The 16123-nt window shown below is 43.1% G+C and overlaps 1 long non-coding RNA gene and 1 pseudogene across 1 annotated transcript in view; one reads left to right on the top strand and one right to left on the bottom strand.

Annotated features, from left to right (window-relative positions):
- Positions 1-16123, bottom strand: part of LOC105495256 (uncharacterized) — a 231937-nt gene that overhangs the window by 29115 nt on the left and 186699 nt on the right. The window contains exon 2 of the long non-coding RNA XR_011618026.1: positions 2139-2247. This is a non-coding gene — a long non-coding RNA (uncharacterized lncRNA). The remainder of the gene's footprint in view (positions 1-2138; positions 2248-16123) is intronic.
- On the top strand, positions 6540-7018 carry LOC139360550 (protein shisa-5 pseudogene; annotated as a pseudogene).

Genomic DNA, 16123 nt, shown 5'->3' with positions numbered 1-16123 from the left:
CACTGCTGGGCGGAGGCTGCCGGCCTTGGCGGACCCTGTCAGCTTGGACACTAGGAGCTTTTTTCCCGCTGAGCCTTTCCTAAAGTCCTCCGCCCGCTTGGCTGCGCAGCTTCGCAGCTTCGGCTTCTAATGCCGTTTCTTATCTCTTTATAAACATACACCTGATTGCCTTTTTGATTTTGCATCACTGGGCAGGCTAAAAGCTCCCCTTCCAATGCCGCTTGCTTAAGACAGGGTCTCATAGCTGTAGTGTATGCCTTGTCTTTCTTCTTATTTATTGGAGGAGGGGACTCAGGCAAAACCTCCCTTTCCTCTTTGTTATTTTGGCCAGGTGATAGTGGGGCTGAGGGCCTCAGGGGTGGTAAAGTAGGTGACGGTTCTTTCTCCTAACCCCTTTTTAGGCTCTTCTGTGTATAATGGGACCAGAGTTGCCCTCACTACAGCCGATAGCATTAAAGATTATACTGGGACCCGTTACTCTTGCGCATGAGGTCAGGGGATCAAGACCATCCTGGCTAACAAGGTGAAATCCCGTCTCTACTAAAAATACAAAAAAATTAGCCAGCTGTGGTGGCGGGCGCCTGTAGTCCCAGCTACTCAGGAAACTGAGGCAAGAGAATGACCTGAACCCAGGAGATGGAGGTTGCAGTGAGCCGAGATCGCGCCACTGCACTCCAGCCTGGGTGACAGAACAAGACTCTGTCTCAAAAAAAAAAAAAAAAAAAAAAAAAATTTCTTCCCACCTGTTCCCAAAGCTCTCTGTCTAGCTCACCTTCTTTCGGGAACCATGGCTTAAGTGATACAATTTGCAATAGGTCCCTTAATTGAGCCTGCAAAACCGAGGCTCCAGTGGCTTTAAGCAGCTGATTGAATACTTTTAGATACTGCTTCTCTTGTGCTGATAACTGTTGTCCCCTGATAAAACCCTACCCTGAACAATTCCCTCGAACTTGGAGATTCCAAGCGGGCACCGATGACCTACTGACTTACTGACTTATCGACTTACTGGCTTACCAACCGCACAGTCTTCACCTTAGTTTTTGAGGGTTCTGTCACGATTATTTGCAGCTATACCTCAGTCCTGGGCACCAATTTGCCAGGTCCTCACACGGGGCACCAACTGTCTGGGTCCAACCCGCAGACCCTGACCCAGGAATGGATGAACAAATACACTCGGACACAAATATCCAGTGAAACAGCAGGCTAGGTGGCCCTGTCACTCACCGATACCGAGATGGGTCCCGTAAAGAGTTAACAGCAGACGCCCTAATAAGCAGGTGAAGTTCGCATTTATTTAGTACAGATTAAATGAAAAAGGACTTCAGTAAACACCACTAAAAGGTAATTGACATTACTGACCTCCTGGAGAGTAGTTCCCCAGCATAAGATTAAATGTTGGCTTTAGGATCGCCTGAGTAAACAAGCTATTTAGATAAACTCCTCTACATTCCTGTGTATCTATGCCCTAAGCTTTTAAGATAATTCAGCTGCCTTCAGCCAAACCTTTTACTGAAGCTATGCAAACCCCCAGACTTCCAAGAAGGTTTGTGACTACTTCCTGTAACTATCTTTATAATTTTTCTTCTAAAATATTTCCCACCACCTTAACTGAAGTCCCACAGTTAAGAAGACAGGGAAGGCATTATATAAGCAAGAAAAAATTTGAACAAGTTTGGCCATAAGAAAGTAAAATGTTGGTCAGGTCTTTCAACACAGATAAAAGAAAAAAAAAAGGGGGGGGGGAGATTCGGGCCATGCTATGAGGGCACTGAATGGCAGCCTACATAATGGGAACTTCATCCTACAGATAAGAGAAGTCACTGGAAAGCTTTAAGAAGGTCACAAACATGACAAACAGCATTTCCAGGAAGATTACTCTGACCAGTATTAGGCAAGATAAGTTGGGAAATGATCTTCAACTTTGGAAACTTAATAGAAATAATAAAAGATCTATATTTCTTTTTTTTTTCAAGTTTAATTTTGAAATAATTTCAGACTTTCAAAAATGTTCCAAAAATAGGCAAAGTCCTCATATGCTTTTCATTCAACTTCCCCAAATATTAACATTATAGATATGCACCTAATAATCAAAATCAATAAATGATTATTAACAATGTAAAATGAATACCTGTACAGACCTTATCCAAATCCCCTCTATCTTCTGACTAATGTCCTCTTTCTGGACCAGGATCCAATCTAGTATCACATATTGCTCTTCATTGTACTGTTCTCTCAGTCTCCTTTAATCTGGAAAAGTTAGGATTTACCTTTAAGACCTTCACATTTTTGAAGAGTATTGGTTACTTATTTTGTAGAATGACCCTCAGTTTGGACTTTTCTAATATCTTCTCATGATTAAACTCAGGTTATACACTTTGTACAAGAATACCACAGGGATGATGCTGCACCTTCTCCATCCATTACATTACATTACAATGCCCTAAGATGTCATTATCTCTGATTACTGGGGATGTTAACTTTGATTACTGGGCTAAAGTTCCTCCACTTCAAAATGACCCTTTTCCTTAAAAGCATTTTTAAACAACCAATACCTGGGCCACACCACACATCAGCCAAATCAGATATACTTGAGGGATGGTACAGGCATTGGTAGGCTTTAAATGCCCTACAAGTGACTCTAATCAGTATCTGGAGTTGGAAACCTATGGCTTAGACAGTGAAGATTAGAATCCTGAAAATCAGCTAGGAGACCATTCCTAGGGCTTCTCTTTTAAAAAAAAAAAAAAAATCTAATTCTAAACAAAAGCAAATACATCTGGATTTTGGTATGGACATATGGTGGAGAAATAGAGGAAAAAATAGAAATCACCTGATGGGGAAAGAGATGAGTGAGTCGACTGCAGTTCAATTTTTTTTTTTTTTTTTTTTTAAAGGCAGAATCAGGTGTGATGACACTTGCTTGTAATTCCAGCATTTTGGGAATGAAAGTGGGCAGATCACTTGAGCCCAGAAGTTTGAGACCAGCCTGGGGTTTCACCAGCCTGGGTAAAACCCCATCTCTACAGAAACAAACAGAAAAAATTAGCTAGGCATGGTTGCACATGCCTGTGATTCCAGCTACTCAGGAGGCTGAGGCAGGAGGATCACTGAGCTCACAAGATTGAGGCTGCAGTCAATTACGATCTCGCCATTGCACTTCAGCCTGGGTATGAGAGTGAGACCCTCTCTCTTTAAATTAAAAAAAAAAAACAGTAAAAATAATGTTCTAAGGTCAGATCTAGTACAAAAACTGCATCTTCTTCTGTGATGTTTAGATGCTATAATTAAAATAGAACATGGAGGTGTTTCCATGTGAATACCTGAAAGATTCTATACTTTTTATGCAGCTGCATTATATTCTATTGTGTAGATATAAGCTAACCTGTTTAATTAGCATTGTGCTGGTGAAAGTCTAGGTTGTCCCCAATATTTTGCTGTTAAACAAACAATACAGTGAATAACCCTGATTAGGTGTCATTTTTTATGATTGGGACTGTAATAAATTTTTCCCAGTAAAGTTTGGGAGGCAAAAATATATATTTTTTAAATTTTCACATGCATTAAGAAATTTTACTCTACAAGGTTTGTACATATTTTTATGTTCCAAGAAAAGTAGGGGAGGGTAATATCACCTCAGTTGCTCTCACACAAAGGTCCTGAGTGACAGGAACTTTAGGGACACAGGCACAGGGCCATATCCCTGGTGCCCACACAAGGCAGGGGCATCTGGATCCTGGGAAGCTCCAGGAAAGGTGAAAGTACCCTCTAGAAGACACCTTGCTAAGGATCAGAAAGGGGCCAAGAAAGTCAAGAGATTACAGCAGGTCTTAAACTAAGGGCAAGTTCAAGTGGAGGGCATTCAGGTTCAAGGAGCAAGCTGAGGTGAGAAAGTGGTAGAGACTGATGGAAGGAGAAGGTAAAAAGCTCCAGGGAAGTTAGGGGAGGCACATCAGGGCTCTCCACTCCTCCTCAGCATTGAACTTTGTAGTGGTCATGCTGGTGGGGCTCTGTGAGCTCTAGAATGTTCAGCACTCTCTGGGGACTCTACCCACTCAAGGCCAGCAGGACTCCCTCCCCCAGCTCTGACAACCAGCAATGTCTCCAGACTTTGCCAAATGCTTTTCCCAATGAAAAAACTGCCCCTGGCAGAAGCATTAATCTACACTAATCTATAAAAGCAAATCACCACTAAAATCCATCACCTTTTGGTAGAAGAATTACAAGTGTGAGGTGGTAAAATGGAGGTCTTCAATATCTACTGAAATGACTTTTACTTAATCAGCAATTTGATGTCCCAGAAGGCATGTTTAGAGGTGATGTCACAGGGCTGCCTGTACCTCACAGCAGAAAGGGTGTGGGTTTTCCAAGGGTCTGTAACCATGAACTGGAAATGTCTGTAACTGTGAAAGGGAATGACACCCACTGGGTTACTTTAAAAAGTGGGATATAGGGAATTCTGTAGATATTGGGAGAAAAAATACACAACGTAAACCCAAACCCCATTCTGATTCTCTCACCATCTTAGGGCCATCTTGGCTATCTATGAATGGTAGCATAGGGATTTTTGTATATTTTCAAAATTGTATACTGTTGGATCATTTTAAAAAATGAACAAATCCCAAACTGGACCAAGTAACTGGACACTGCTGGAGTCTCACTTTTGGCCAGGAGAGCTGACAACATCCCGTTCCCCCTGGCCTGGACACTGTCTGGCTCAGGGGCCTAAATGCTCTCTTATTATGGAGAAAGAAGATGTTTTGAACATTCTCAACATTCACCTATCCACCTCTCACACCCGTCAACCTCTCAAACCTCTTGCCCACTCATGGATTTCATTCTTAATTTACTGAGCTCTATTTATGTCCCTCATCCATTCCAATATGTGGTGGGTCCAGGTGGTGGCTTCTGCCCATGATTTTGTAAAAAAAAAAAAAAAAAAAAGACTCTCAAAATGACTTTCCCTGACACCTCCTTAAACTGACCTCTACCTGCAGCCCCATGATCATTACCAGCAGCATTTGGACACTTTTTCAGTAGTCAGATGCTTTCCATCTCTCATTAGGAAATGTGACTCTCTCCACCCCGCATAAAGATTTCCCAGTAGAATGAACACAGAGATATTGCCTGTGTGTTCCCAAAGAAAATGGTTTCTATAAGAACATATGAAAGCTGCAATTATAGAAAAGATCACTTAAAACATACATTATGTAGATGATTCTCACCATTCCTTTAAGAGATACATTGTAAAACATGACATTAATAATTATTCTAGAAGAATAAAGCATGTATACTGTTTTCTTAATTTTTAATAAGGTGGTTCCTCCCATGTGCCTAGGCTGGGCCTCTGAACAAAATTCTCCATCTTCAGTGGCAATGCCTGAGAGGATGACATGGACTTAGGCCTGATATGCAGCCATTCCTGTCTACCCTGACCCTGATGCAGGACAGTACCAGCCCAGGGCCCAAATCTCCTGCTGAAGAGCTGAGAGAGAAAATGGAATATCCAAAGCCTCTAACCTTTTTCCAGTCAACTGCAATGGGTGCCAGTACAGTCCATTTGCACCTGAGGACACCCACCTGCTGGTCTTTGGCTTCTAAGAGTCGGACCTCCCTGGCTTCTCTGGGTCCCAGCTGCTTTCATTCTGCTGAGCCCTGCTCTTTCCCATGGGGGTCACTCCCCTGCCAGGCATGTCCTCCAGCTCCAGCTGACAGGTCAGCCAACCCAGAACCAAGAGAATGAACAAAGATTTCAATATCTAGTATGTCCAGCAGAGATGCAACTTGTACAAAAAATAAAGAAGTAGAGATGCACACAGCTCCCCTGACAACATTGTGTCCCAAAGCAATGTCTTCTGTGACCCTCTTTAAGGAGCTCACTGTCCCTCACCACATGGGCAAGTGCTTCCAGGGTCTCTCAATTCCTCAACGGGAGATAACACACATTTTAACACAGTACCTCAGCAAAGGAAGTGGTGATAATTTACCTACTTTGATAAAGTTCCTGAAAAGATCCCTAGACAGCAAAATTTCCTGCTGAAAGAACACAGAAATGGACCTCCTTGCTTTTCAAAAAAGTACCCTTGAAATAGCCAAAACAATTTTGCCAAAACAAATTGTAGAACTTGAACTTTCTTATTTGAAATCTCACAAAACATTACAACTATTAAAAACAGAAGCTGCTGGCATAAGAATACAAATAGGGACCAAAGGGATAGAATCGAGAGTCCAGAAATAAATCCTCACCCTTATAGTTCATTGCTCTTGCATAAGGGTGTCAAGATAATTTAATGGAGGAACAATCATCCTCTTAAATAACGGTGCGGAAACAACTAGATAACCACACGCAATACAATAAACTTAGAGAACTATGCTTCCAACCATATCAAACAATTATCTAAAAATAGATCAGTGAGTTAATTATAAGATCTATAACCATAAAAACATATTAGAAAGAGACATAGGAGGTGCTTCCTGTGGCCGACATCATCTGGAGATTTGCTTTCCTTTTCTCCAAAAGGGGAGGAAGTTGAATCTGAGTGGCCCATGAAGGGAAGAGGGGAAGCCCAGGGGTACAGGAGGCCTCTGGGTGAATGCAGAGGCTAACATGGGGTTCGGAGCAACCTTGACCGTTGGCCTGACCATCTTTGTGCTGTCTGTCATCACTATCATCACCTGCTTCACCTGCTCCTGCTGCTGCCTATACAAGACCTGCCACTGACCACGTCCGGTTGTCACCACCATCACATCCACCACTGTGGTGCACACCCCTTATCCTCAGCCTCCAAGTGTGCCGCCCAGCTACCCTGGAGCAAGCTACCAGGGCTACCACACCATGCTGCCTCAGCCAGGGATGCCAGCAGCACCCTACCCAATGCAGTACCCACCACCTTACCCGGCCCAGCCCATGGGCCTGCCAGCCTACCATGAGACCCTGGCTGGAGGAGCAACCGTGCCCTACCCGGCCAGCCAGCCTCCTTACAACCCGGCCTACATGGATGCCCCGAAGGCAGCCCTCTGAGCATCTCCCGGCCTCTGTGGCTGCCACTTGGTTATGTTGTGTGTGAGTGGTGTTCAGGCACGGTTCCTTATGGCCCAGGTGTGCTGTGTGTGTGCTGCCTGTATATGTGGGTTCCTCTGATGCCGAGGAGGTGGGGAATGATCCTTGCCAGAGTGGGCTGGGACCAGACTTTGTTCTCTTCCTCACCTGAAATTATGCTTCCTAAAATCTCAAGCCAAACTCAAAGAATGGGGTGGTGGGGGCACCCTGTGAGGTGGCCCCTGAGAGGTGGGGGTTTCTCCAGGGCACATCTGGAGTTCTTCTCCAGCTTACCCTAGGGTGACCAAGTATGGCCTGTCACACCAGGATGGTGCAGCTTTCTGTATGATGCAGATGTGTCCCGGTTTCGGCAGCGTAGCCAGTTGCTGCTCGAGGTGATGCAGGCAAAGCTTGGGATCTGACCAAGTTGGGCTTTGATCCTTTAGGCAGATGTCCCATTGCTCCCTGGAGCCTGTGTCATGTCTGTTGGGGGTCAGGTAGTCCCCTGATGCCAGAACACCTCAGGCAGAGCCCTACTCACCTGATAGCTGTCTGCCTGGACTGTCCCCTGTCCCTGCATCTTCCCTGGGACCACCCGGAGGGCCACATCCACACAAAGCCTAGCTGCCCACAGGGAGCTCTGCTGCCCTTGCTGGCCCTGCCCTTCCCACAGGTGAGCAGGGCTCCTGTCCACCAGCACACTCAGGTCTCTTGCCTGCAGTGTTTTCATTTCATTTTAACCAAACATTTTGCCTGTTTTCTGTTTTAAAACATGATAGTTGATATGAGACTGAAATCCCAGGGTTGTGGAGGGAAATTGGTTCAGAGGAGATGGACAACCTGGCAACTGTGAGTCCCTGCTTCCCCTGACACCAACCTCATGCAATATGCAACTCCTGTACCCCAGTCCAGGGTGTTCTGGCAGCAGGGACACCTGGGCCAAGGGGCCATCTGGACCAAAGGTGGAGTGTGGGGCCCTGGATGGTAGCTCTGGCCCAGACATGAATACTTCAGTGTTCCTCTTACCTCTATTACTGTTTCACCAGAGCTGTCTTAGCTTCGAATCTGTTGTGTTTCTGAGTCTATGGTCTGTACTCTTGTTTATAATAAATGCAATCGTTTGGAAAAACAAAATAAAGAGATATAAGGGTAAAACTTAATGACCTCAAATGTGCAATGCATTCTCAGGTATGACCCAAATGCATGAGAAACAAAAAGGAAAAACAGATAAACTGGGCTAAAGATGTAAGCCTTTTGTGCATCAAAGGATATTATCAAGAAAATAAAAAGACCAAACACAGAATGAGACATAATAGTTGCAAATCACTCAGATAATGGTTTCATGCCCAGAATATATAAAGAACTGCTACAATTCAATAACAAAAAGACAAACCACCCAATTTATATAAATGGGCAAAGGACTCAAATAGACATTTCTTCAAAGAAAATATGGAAATCATCAAGAGGGACATGAAAAGAAACTCAACATCATTAGTCGTTAGGAAAATACAAAGTCAAAGCCACAATGAGATCCCACACTACACCTACAAATATGGCTAACATTCTTTTAAAATGTTAAATAACAAGTGAAAGCCTTATGTAGAATTTGGAATCCTCATACATTGCTGGTGAGATTATAAAAATGTACAGCCACTAGGAGAAACAGTTGTGCTGTTCCTCAAGAAGCTAATCACAGAATTCTCATATGAAACAGCATCCATTCCTAGCTATATACCCAAAGAATTGAATCCAGGGACTCAAACAGGTACTTATATGGGAATGTTGATTGCAGCATTACTCACAAAAGAGAAATTGTGAAAACAATCCAAGTGCTCATCAATACATGAATAAACAAATGTGGTGATACATACGACAGAATGTTAATCTGCCATAAAGAGGAACAAAACTCTGACACACACTGGAACATTCATAGACCTTGAAAACATTATGATAAGTGAAATATACCAGAAGCAAAATGACGTATGTGTATGATTCCATTTATATGAAACATCAAGAATAGGTAAATTCATAGAGACAGAGAGTAGACTAGAGATTATCAAGGTCTAGGGTGGAAAAAATAGGGAGCTATTCAAAGACTTGGAATCAACCCAAATGTCCATCAGTGACAGACTGGATTAAGAAAATGTGGCACATATACACCATGGAATACTATGCAGCCATAAAAAAGGATGAGTTTGTGTCCTTTGTAGGGACATGGATGCAGCTGGAAACCATCATTCTTAGCAAACTATCACAAGAACAGAAAACCAAACACCGCATGTTCTCACTCATAGGTGGGAACTGAACAATGAGATCACTTGGACTCGGGAAGGGGAACATCACACACCGGGGCCTATCATGGGGAGGGGGGAGGGGGGAGGGATTGCATTGGGAGTTATACCTGATGTAAATGACGAGTTCATGGGTGCTGACGAGTTGATGGGGCAGCACACCAACATGGCACAAGTATACATATGTAACAAACCTGCACTTTATGCACATGTACCCTAGAACTTAAAGTATAATAATAATAATTAATTAATTTAAAAAAATAAAAATAAATAAAAATAAAAATTTACTCATAAAAAAAAATTGGGAGCTATTACTTAAAAGATATAGACCTTTAGTTTAAAATGATAAAAATTGTCTAGGATAAATAGTGGTGATGGTAATGTAACACTGTGTGTGGTTAATTTTATTTGATTGCATATTTTAAAGTGGTTAAAATGGTACATTATATAGAAATATATGTACATTTATACATATATTAAATTTATATAAATATATTAACATCTAACACATATAAATATGCATGTGCGTCTATACATACACTCTGTCATAACTTTTTGAAACGTCTTTGGTGAAAAACAAATCCACTATGTAAAACACACCCACCCTGATCAGATAGCTTTTATATACTCACACGCAGACTCTTTATTACCTTATCCACAGAGTGATACAAGAATTTAGAGACATGAGACTGCCCAGCCAACAATGCATGCAAAACATAAATGTATTTGCAAAGACACTGAGAGTTAATCTGGGGCATAGACCTCAGCACTGCCAGGACACACACCCTTGCTGGGGATTCTGACTTTATCTGACCCGGCCCACTATCCAGATCTTGTTGTGGGGTTGGGGCAGGGGAGGTCATGAAGCCTGTCCTCTGGACACTCTGTGTGAGCACACAAGACCCTTCATTAGCTCTCCACACACAGCCCTGACCATCAGGCATTGTGAGGAGGACTCTAGAACAGGCTCAGGAATCAGGCAAGAGAATCGGCTACAAAGAGGAACACAAGTTGAAAGAGCTGGTTGCTGACATGGAGCAGAATTCCTGTAATTCACAGGCCCAGCCAAGTCAAAAGTGCCCCCACCTTGTGATCCAGGCAGCCCTGAGAAACAGCTTTTTCCCACAGCCTCCTCCATAGTGACACATCAGGGTTCCTCATTATCAAGCTTCCAGAGAGGGCAGGAACCTGGACAGCGCCCATTCCATCAGACTGCCCCTGGAGATGGAGGTCACTCAGATCAGAATCAGTTTCACAGATGGTCCAATGGGACCGATGGGTCCCAGGATTCAAACCCTTGGCTCCGGCAGCTCAAGCTTCCATTACTGCACAGGAACCCCAGGTGATATTGGAAATTAAAAGAAGGGTGGACCTCCTTCTGGACACTGGAGCCAGCCTCTCTCCTCACTAATCCAGGCCTGCCCTCTTCCTGTAGCATGACTGTGATAGACATCTCAGGAAAGGTTCTAACCCGGTGTTTTTCTCAACCCCTTAGTTGTAGAGTGGGAGACCTATCATTTATACATGCCTTCTTAAGTATGTCTGAAAGTTCCACTGCTTTATTAGGTAGAAATATTTTTACTCACATAGGGGCCAACATCCTTATAGCCCCAGGAAAAATACTTTGTCTCCCCCAGTGGAAGCTAATACTAACCCAGAAGCATGGGTAGTTCAAGGAAGAATAGGTTGAGTCCTCCTCAAACCCTGTAACAGCTCCTACGACACCCCAATATTAGGAATGCAAAAATTCAACGGGGAATGGACACTAGTTCAGGACCTCTGCCTCGTTAATAAGGCCATCGTCCCAATTTATCCAGTGGTCCCTAATCCCTATATCTTGCTAACTCAAATACCTGGGGGAACTAAATTGTTCACAATCCTAGATATAAAGGATGGCTTTTTCTGTATACCATGACATCCTCACTCTCAATACTTGTTGCCTTTGAAGATCCCTCTGGCCAGACCACCCAGTTAACATGGATGGTGCTGCCTCAGGGATTTTGAGATAGTCCTCACTTCTTCTGACAGGCACTGTCAAAGGACCTCTCTGAGTTGTCCCATCCTCAGGTCAGGGTCTTGCAATATATGGGTGATATGCTGCTCCATGCTGCAACTGAGGAAGCTTCTCAGGAAGGTACTGAAAACTCTTCTTAATTTCTTAGCAGACAGAGAATATAAGGTTTCAAAATCCAGGACCCAGCTTTGCCAAACCTCAGTGAAGTACCTAGGCTTAATATTGTCTGGAAGGACCAGAGCATTAGAGGAAGAAAGGATTAAGTCCATTTCCTTTTTCCCCCTCCCTAAAACCCTCAAGCAACTAAGGATTTTTGGGCATTACAGGATTTTGCAGACTATGGATACCTAGGAATGGTGAGATAGAACATCCCTTATCCCACCTAATAAAAGAAACTCAAGTGGCTAAAACTCATTTTCTAACCTGGGAACCTGAAGCTCAAAAGGTCTTCAACCAGCTACAATAAGCCTTACTTAAGGCACCATCCCTCAGCTTTCCCATAGGGAGGGCCTCCAATCTTTATATATCAGAAATGCAGGGAATGGCCCTGGGAGTTTTAACTCAAGCCCAAGGACCAGCTCAACAGCCAGTGGGCTACCTGAGCAAGGAACTTGATTTGATGGCTAAAGAATGGCCAGCATGCCTCCGAGCAGTTGCCACAGTGGCCCTACTCGTATTGAAGGCCACCAAATTAACCCTTGGAAATGGCTTAACTCTTTATAACCCACATAATGTAACAAGACTTCTTTATACCCCACATAATGTAACAAGGCTTCTTCTAGGGGAAGCCTTTAGCTAACAGATAGCTTGCTCCTTAAATATTATGCTCTGCTATTAGAAAGGTCTACAATCCAATTGAAAGCTTGTTCTCACCTAAACCTAGCCACTTTCCTCTCCGAGGAACCTGAACATGACTATGAAGAAGTTGTGGTATAGACCTGCATAGCCAGGGAGGATCTCAGGGAACCTCCTCTAGAAAATCCAAACTGGATCCTCTTCACAGATGGAAGTTTCTTTGTAAAGCAGAGTCCATAAGGCAGGATATGCCATAATCACTCTGAATGATATTACTGAAAGTGGGCCCCTCTCTCCAGGCACAAATGCTCAACCAGCTGAACTGATAGCTCTTACAAGAACACTTGAATTAAGCAAGGGAAAGGTAGCTAACATTTACACTGACTCCAAGTATGCTTTCTTAGTTCTCCATGGTCATGCTGCAATTTGGAAGGAAAGAGTCTTACCACTAATGGATCTCATATAAAATACCATTGGGAAATTAACAGGTTATTATCCTCAGTTTTCCTTCCACAAGAGGTAGCAGTAATGCATTGTAAGGGACATCAGAAGGGAACAGATGACTTTGCCAAAGGAAACAAGTTAGCTGATCAGGTAGCCAAGTCAATGGCAAGAAAGCCTCAGGATCTTAACACACTAAAAGGCTCTCTAATCTGGGAAGGCTCCATAAGAAAAATTAAGCCTCAGTACTCCCCTGCAGAGATAGATTGGGCCATCTCTCAAGGTACACTTTCCAGCCCTCAGGATGGGAATAGTCAGAGGATGGCAAACTCCACTTGCCAGACTCCAGCCAGTGGAACACCCTTAATATCTTTCACCAAGATTGTCACTTGAGAAATGATAAAACTTAGTGTGCCCAGAGATTGTTTTCAGGAGAGAACTTATTAAAAACAGTTGAGCAGGTTGTTCATGCTTGAGAAGTCTGTCTTAAAAATAATTCCAACAGGTGGCTTCTTCCTCCTCAAACTTAAAGGATGAGAAGCTATCCAGGGGAGTACTGGCAGATAGACTTCACCCACATGCCAAAGATGAAGGGCATCCAATACCTCCTGGTATAGGTAGATACTTTCACTAACTAAGTAGAAGCATTTCTATGCCTTACAGAAAAGGCCTCTGAGGTAATAAAAGTGTTAGCTAATTTAAAAAACTCCCTGCTTTGGTCTACCTAAGTACCTCAAAATTGACAGTGGCCCCTCATTTAAGGCAGCCATCACACAGGGGGTCTCAAAGGCATTAGGCATATAGTGCCATCTCCATTGTGTTTGGAGACCCCCATTCTCAGGAAAGGTAGAAAAGACAAATGATATTATCAAAAGACACCTCAGAAAACAGTTCCAAGAAACTCACTTTCCTTGGGTTGCTCTTCTTCCCATGGCTTTACTGCGGCTAAGAAATACCTTTTCAAAGTTAGGCCTAAGCCCTTTCGAAATGCTGTATGGATGACCTTTCCTTACCAATGACTTTTTTTTTTTTTTTTTTTAAGACAGTTTTGCTCTTGTCACCCAGACTGGAGTGCAGTGGCACAATCTCCACTCACTGCAACCTCTGCCTCCTGGGTTCAAGCCATTCTCCTGCCTCAGCCTCCCAAGTAGCTGGGATTACAGGTGCCTGCCACCTCACCCAGTTATTTTCTTTTATTTTTAGTAGAGACAGGGTTTCACCATGTTGGCCAGGCTGGTCTCAAACTCCTGACCTCCGGTGATCCACCCGCCTCAGCCCCCCAAAGTGCTGGGATTACAGGCGTGAGCCACCACGCCCAGCCTTACCAATGACTTTCTATTAAACCTTTGAATTGATTAAACATGTAACCTCTCTGGCTCACTTTCAACAGAAATTAACACAACCAGCAGAAGCCCAACTCCAGAAAATAAGACCACCTTTATTTAACCCAGGAGATTTGGTATTAGGAAAGCTCTCCCTTCTCTCTCTCCTTCCCTAAGCTCAAGCTGGGAAGAAAGTTACACTGTTCTTCTTTCAACACCCTCAGTGGTAAAAGTTACAGGTATTGACTCCTTGATACGTGACACTTGAGTCAAAGTCTGGAAAACTGAGGGAGCAACCCCTGACAGCCTAGAGGAATGTCCCAGGTATCAATGTGAAGAGATAGGAGAACTTAAGCTGAAAATCATAAAAGATAAGTAACTGAGTGAAGGCTACTCATCCTCCTCAGTTCCACCCCTACCTCACCAAATACTTTGTCATTTATACCTTTCCTCTCAAGATTCGCCTCCAGATACTAGAACTTCTTTTTGACACATACTTGCAGGGAGATTTTGATTATCCATGGGATTACATTTGTAATTTCATAGACCCCAAAAGGGAAATTCTGTATCTTGGGGAGCAAAATTTTAGATGGAAATTATTTACTACACCACCCTTGCAGAAATTGTTATACTCACTCTACTATTTGCAGCATGACTATACACTGTGGCACTCACAATGTGAAATACTGGATGGAAAATTCTAATTTCTGTAACATTCTACCTAATTATCATCTTTATAGCAGGACTAATAGTTACAGAAAAGATTTAACCAAAGTTAACACTAAAGTTACTCTCGACACCCAATCCAATGCCACTTATTCAAAAAGAAAAAAATTAAAAGAAAGTTGCTTCTATATTAATGCTTCTGGTAAGATGCAGTGACATCTGGTGGAGGAAATCAGTATTGCAACCCATCAGAACAGTTGACAAGTATCAAACTCTACTGTCATGGTTGTGACCTATAGTACCCCCACTACCAAAGGTAATCTTAATACTCATATTCAAACTCTATACCTAAACCATCTTGTAACATTTATCTCTTCTCACCTAGAAGCTATTAAACTCCAAATAGTGCTGCACACAATGAAACCACACATGGACATGCATCTCTTCTGAGGACCCTTAGATTGACCTCAGGAGGAGACTTAACTGTTGTTTCTCACACTACACCCCTTTTCAGCAGGAAGTAGCCAGAAAGAGCCATTGTCCAACACCCCTTAACAGCAGTTAGGGTTACTACTTCTGAGGGGGGAAATATGATACAGGAGATAGAAAGAAAGTACTTAGGCAGATAGTAAGAGAAACAGAGTCCTTGGTGAAATTTCTCTTTTAATAAAAAAGCAGCCCCCAAAACATTTCTTTCCTAACAAAGAGCAGCCTAAAAAATCGAACTGCAGAAATAGATAAGCAAGCTGGAATCTTGCACAGGTGAATGCCAGCAGCTGTGCCAACAGAAAGGAGCTACCAGGGCGGGGCAGTGGGTGGGGTGGGGGGCGGCAGCAGCAGCCAGACATGTTCAACATGGAGGCTCCATCTTTCCTTTTCTTTGTCACCACATGTACAGTAAAGAAACTGGCAACATGGTGCCAGCCAGGTAGAAAACCCATCCGCATAATAAAAGATTAGAGTGGGGGAAGCCAGATGTTCACACCCTATGCAAATGGTACACCTAGACCTAACCAGTTTTTTGCACCTTACGCAAATGGAACACCTGGTCTGACTAATCCCTCATGCCCTTTGTAAATCAGACACCACCTCCTCAAGTTCATCTATAAAACCTGCTGCATTTCACCACAGAAACAGCAACCCATTTCTCCAGGACCCCTCTCTGCTGCAGAGAGCTCTTCTCTTTCTTTCACCTATTAAACTTCCACTCTGAACCTAGTTTCTGTGGCTATGAGACAATAAATCTTGGGTATTTACCCCAGACAATTATGCTGCTTCACTTTTCTCCTTTTCTTATTTGTTTCTTGAATTTTTTTTTCAGGTGACTGGAATCATTTTAAATCATGTGCTTAGTCTCTCTGTTCCTTTCTTAACAATTGTTCTTTTATTCATTCCTCTCTTTGTCTCCCTCTTGCTACCCTTGATGCCACACGAGGGGACCTAAAGAATTCTGAACAGCCTGGGACCACTTAGGGAAAACAGGAAAGATGCCACAGACTTTTCTGTTTGGGAGGATTCTCTGTTTTTCCACATGGAACCCCAAGAATTGTAAGTGAAT

Source organism: Macaca nemestrina, chromosome 20 (assembly GCF_043159975.1).
Source record: "Macaca nemestrina isolate mMacNem1 chromosome 20, mMacNem.hap1, whole genome shotgun sequence".
Taxonomy (NCBI): Eukaryota; Metazoa; Chordata; class Mammalia; order Primates; family Cercopithecidae; genus Macaca; species Macaca nemestrina.
Note: the sequence above shows the minus strand (reverse complement) of the source record. Positions and strands in the feature narration are given on the sequence as shown.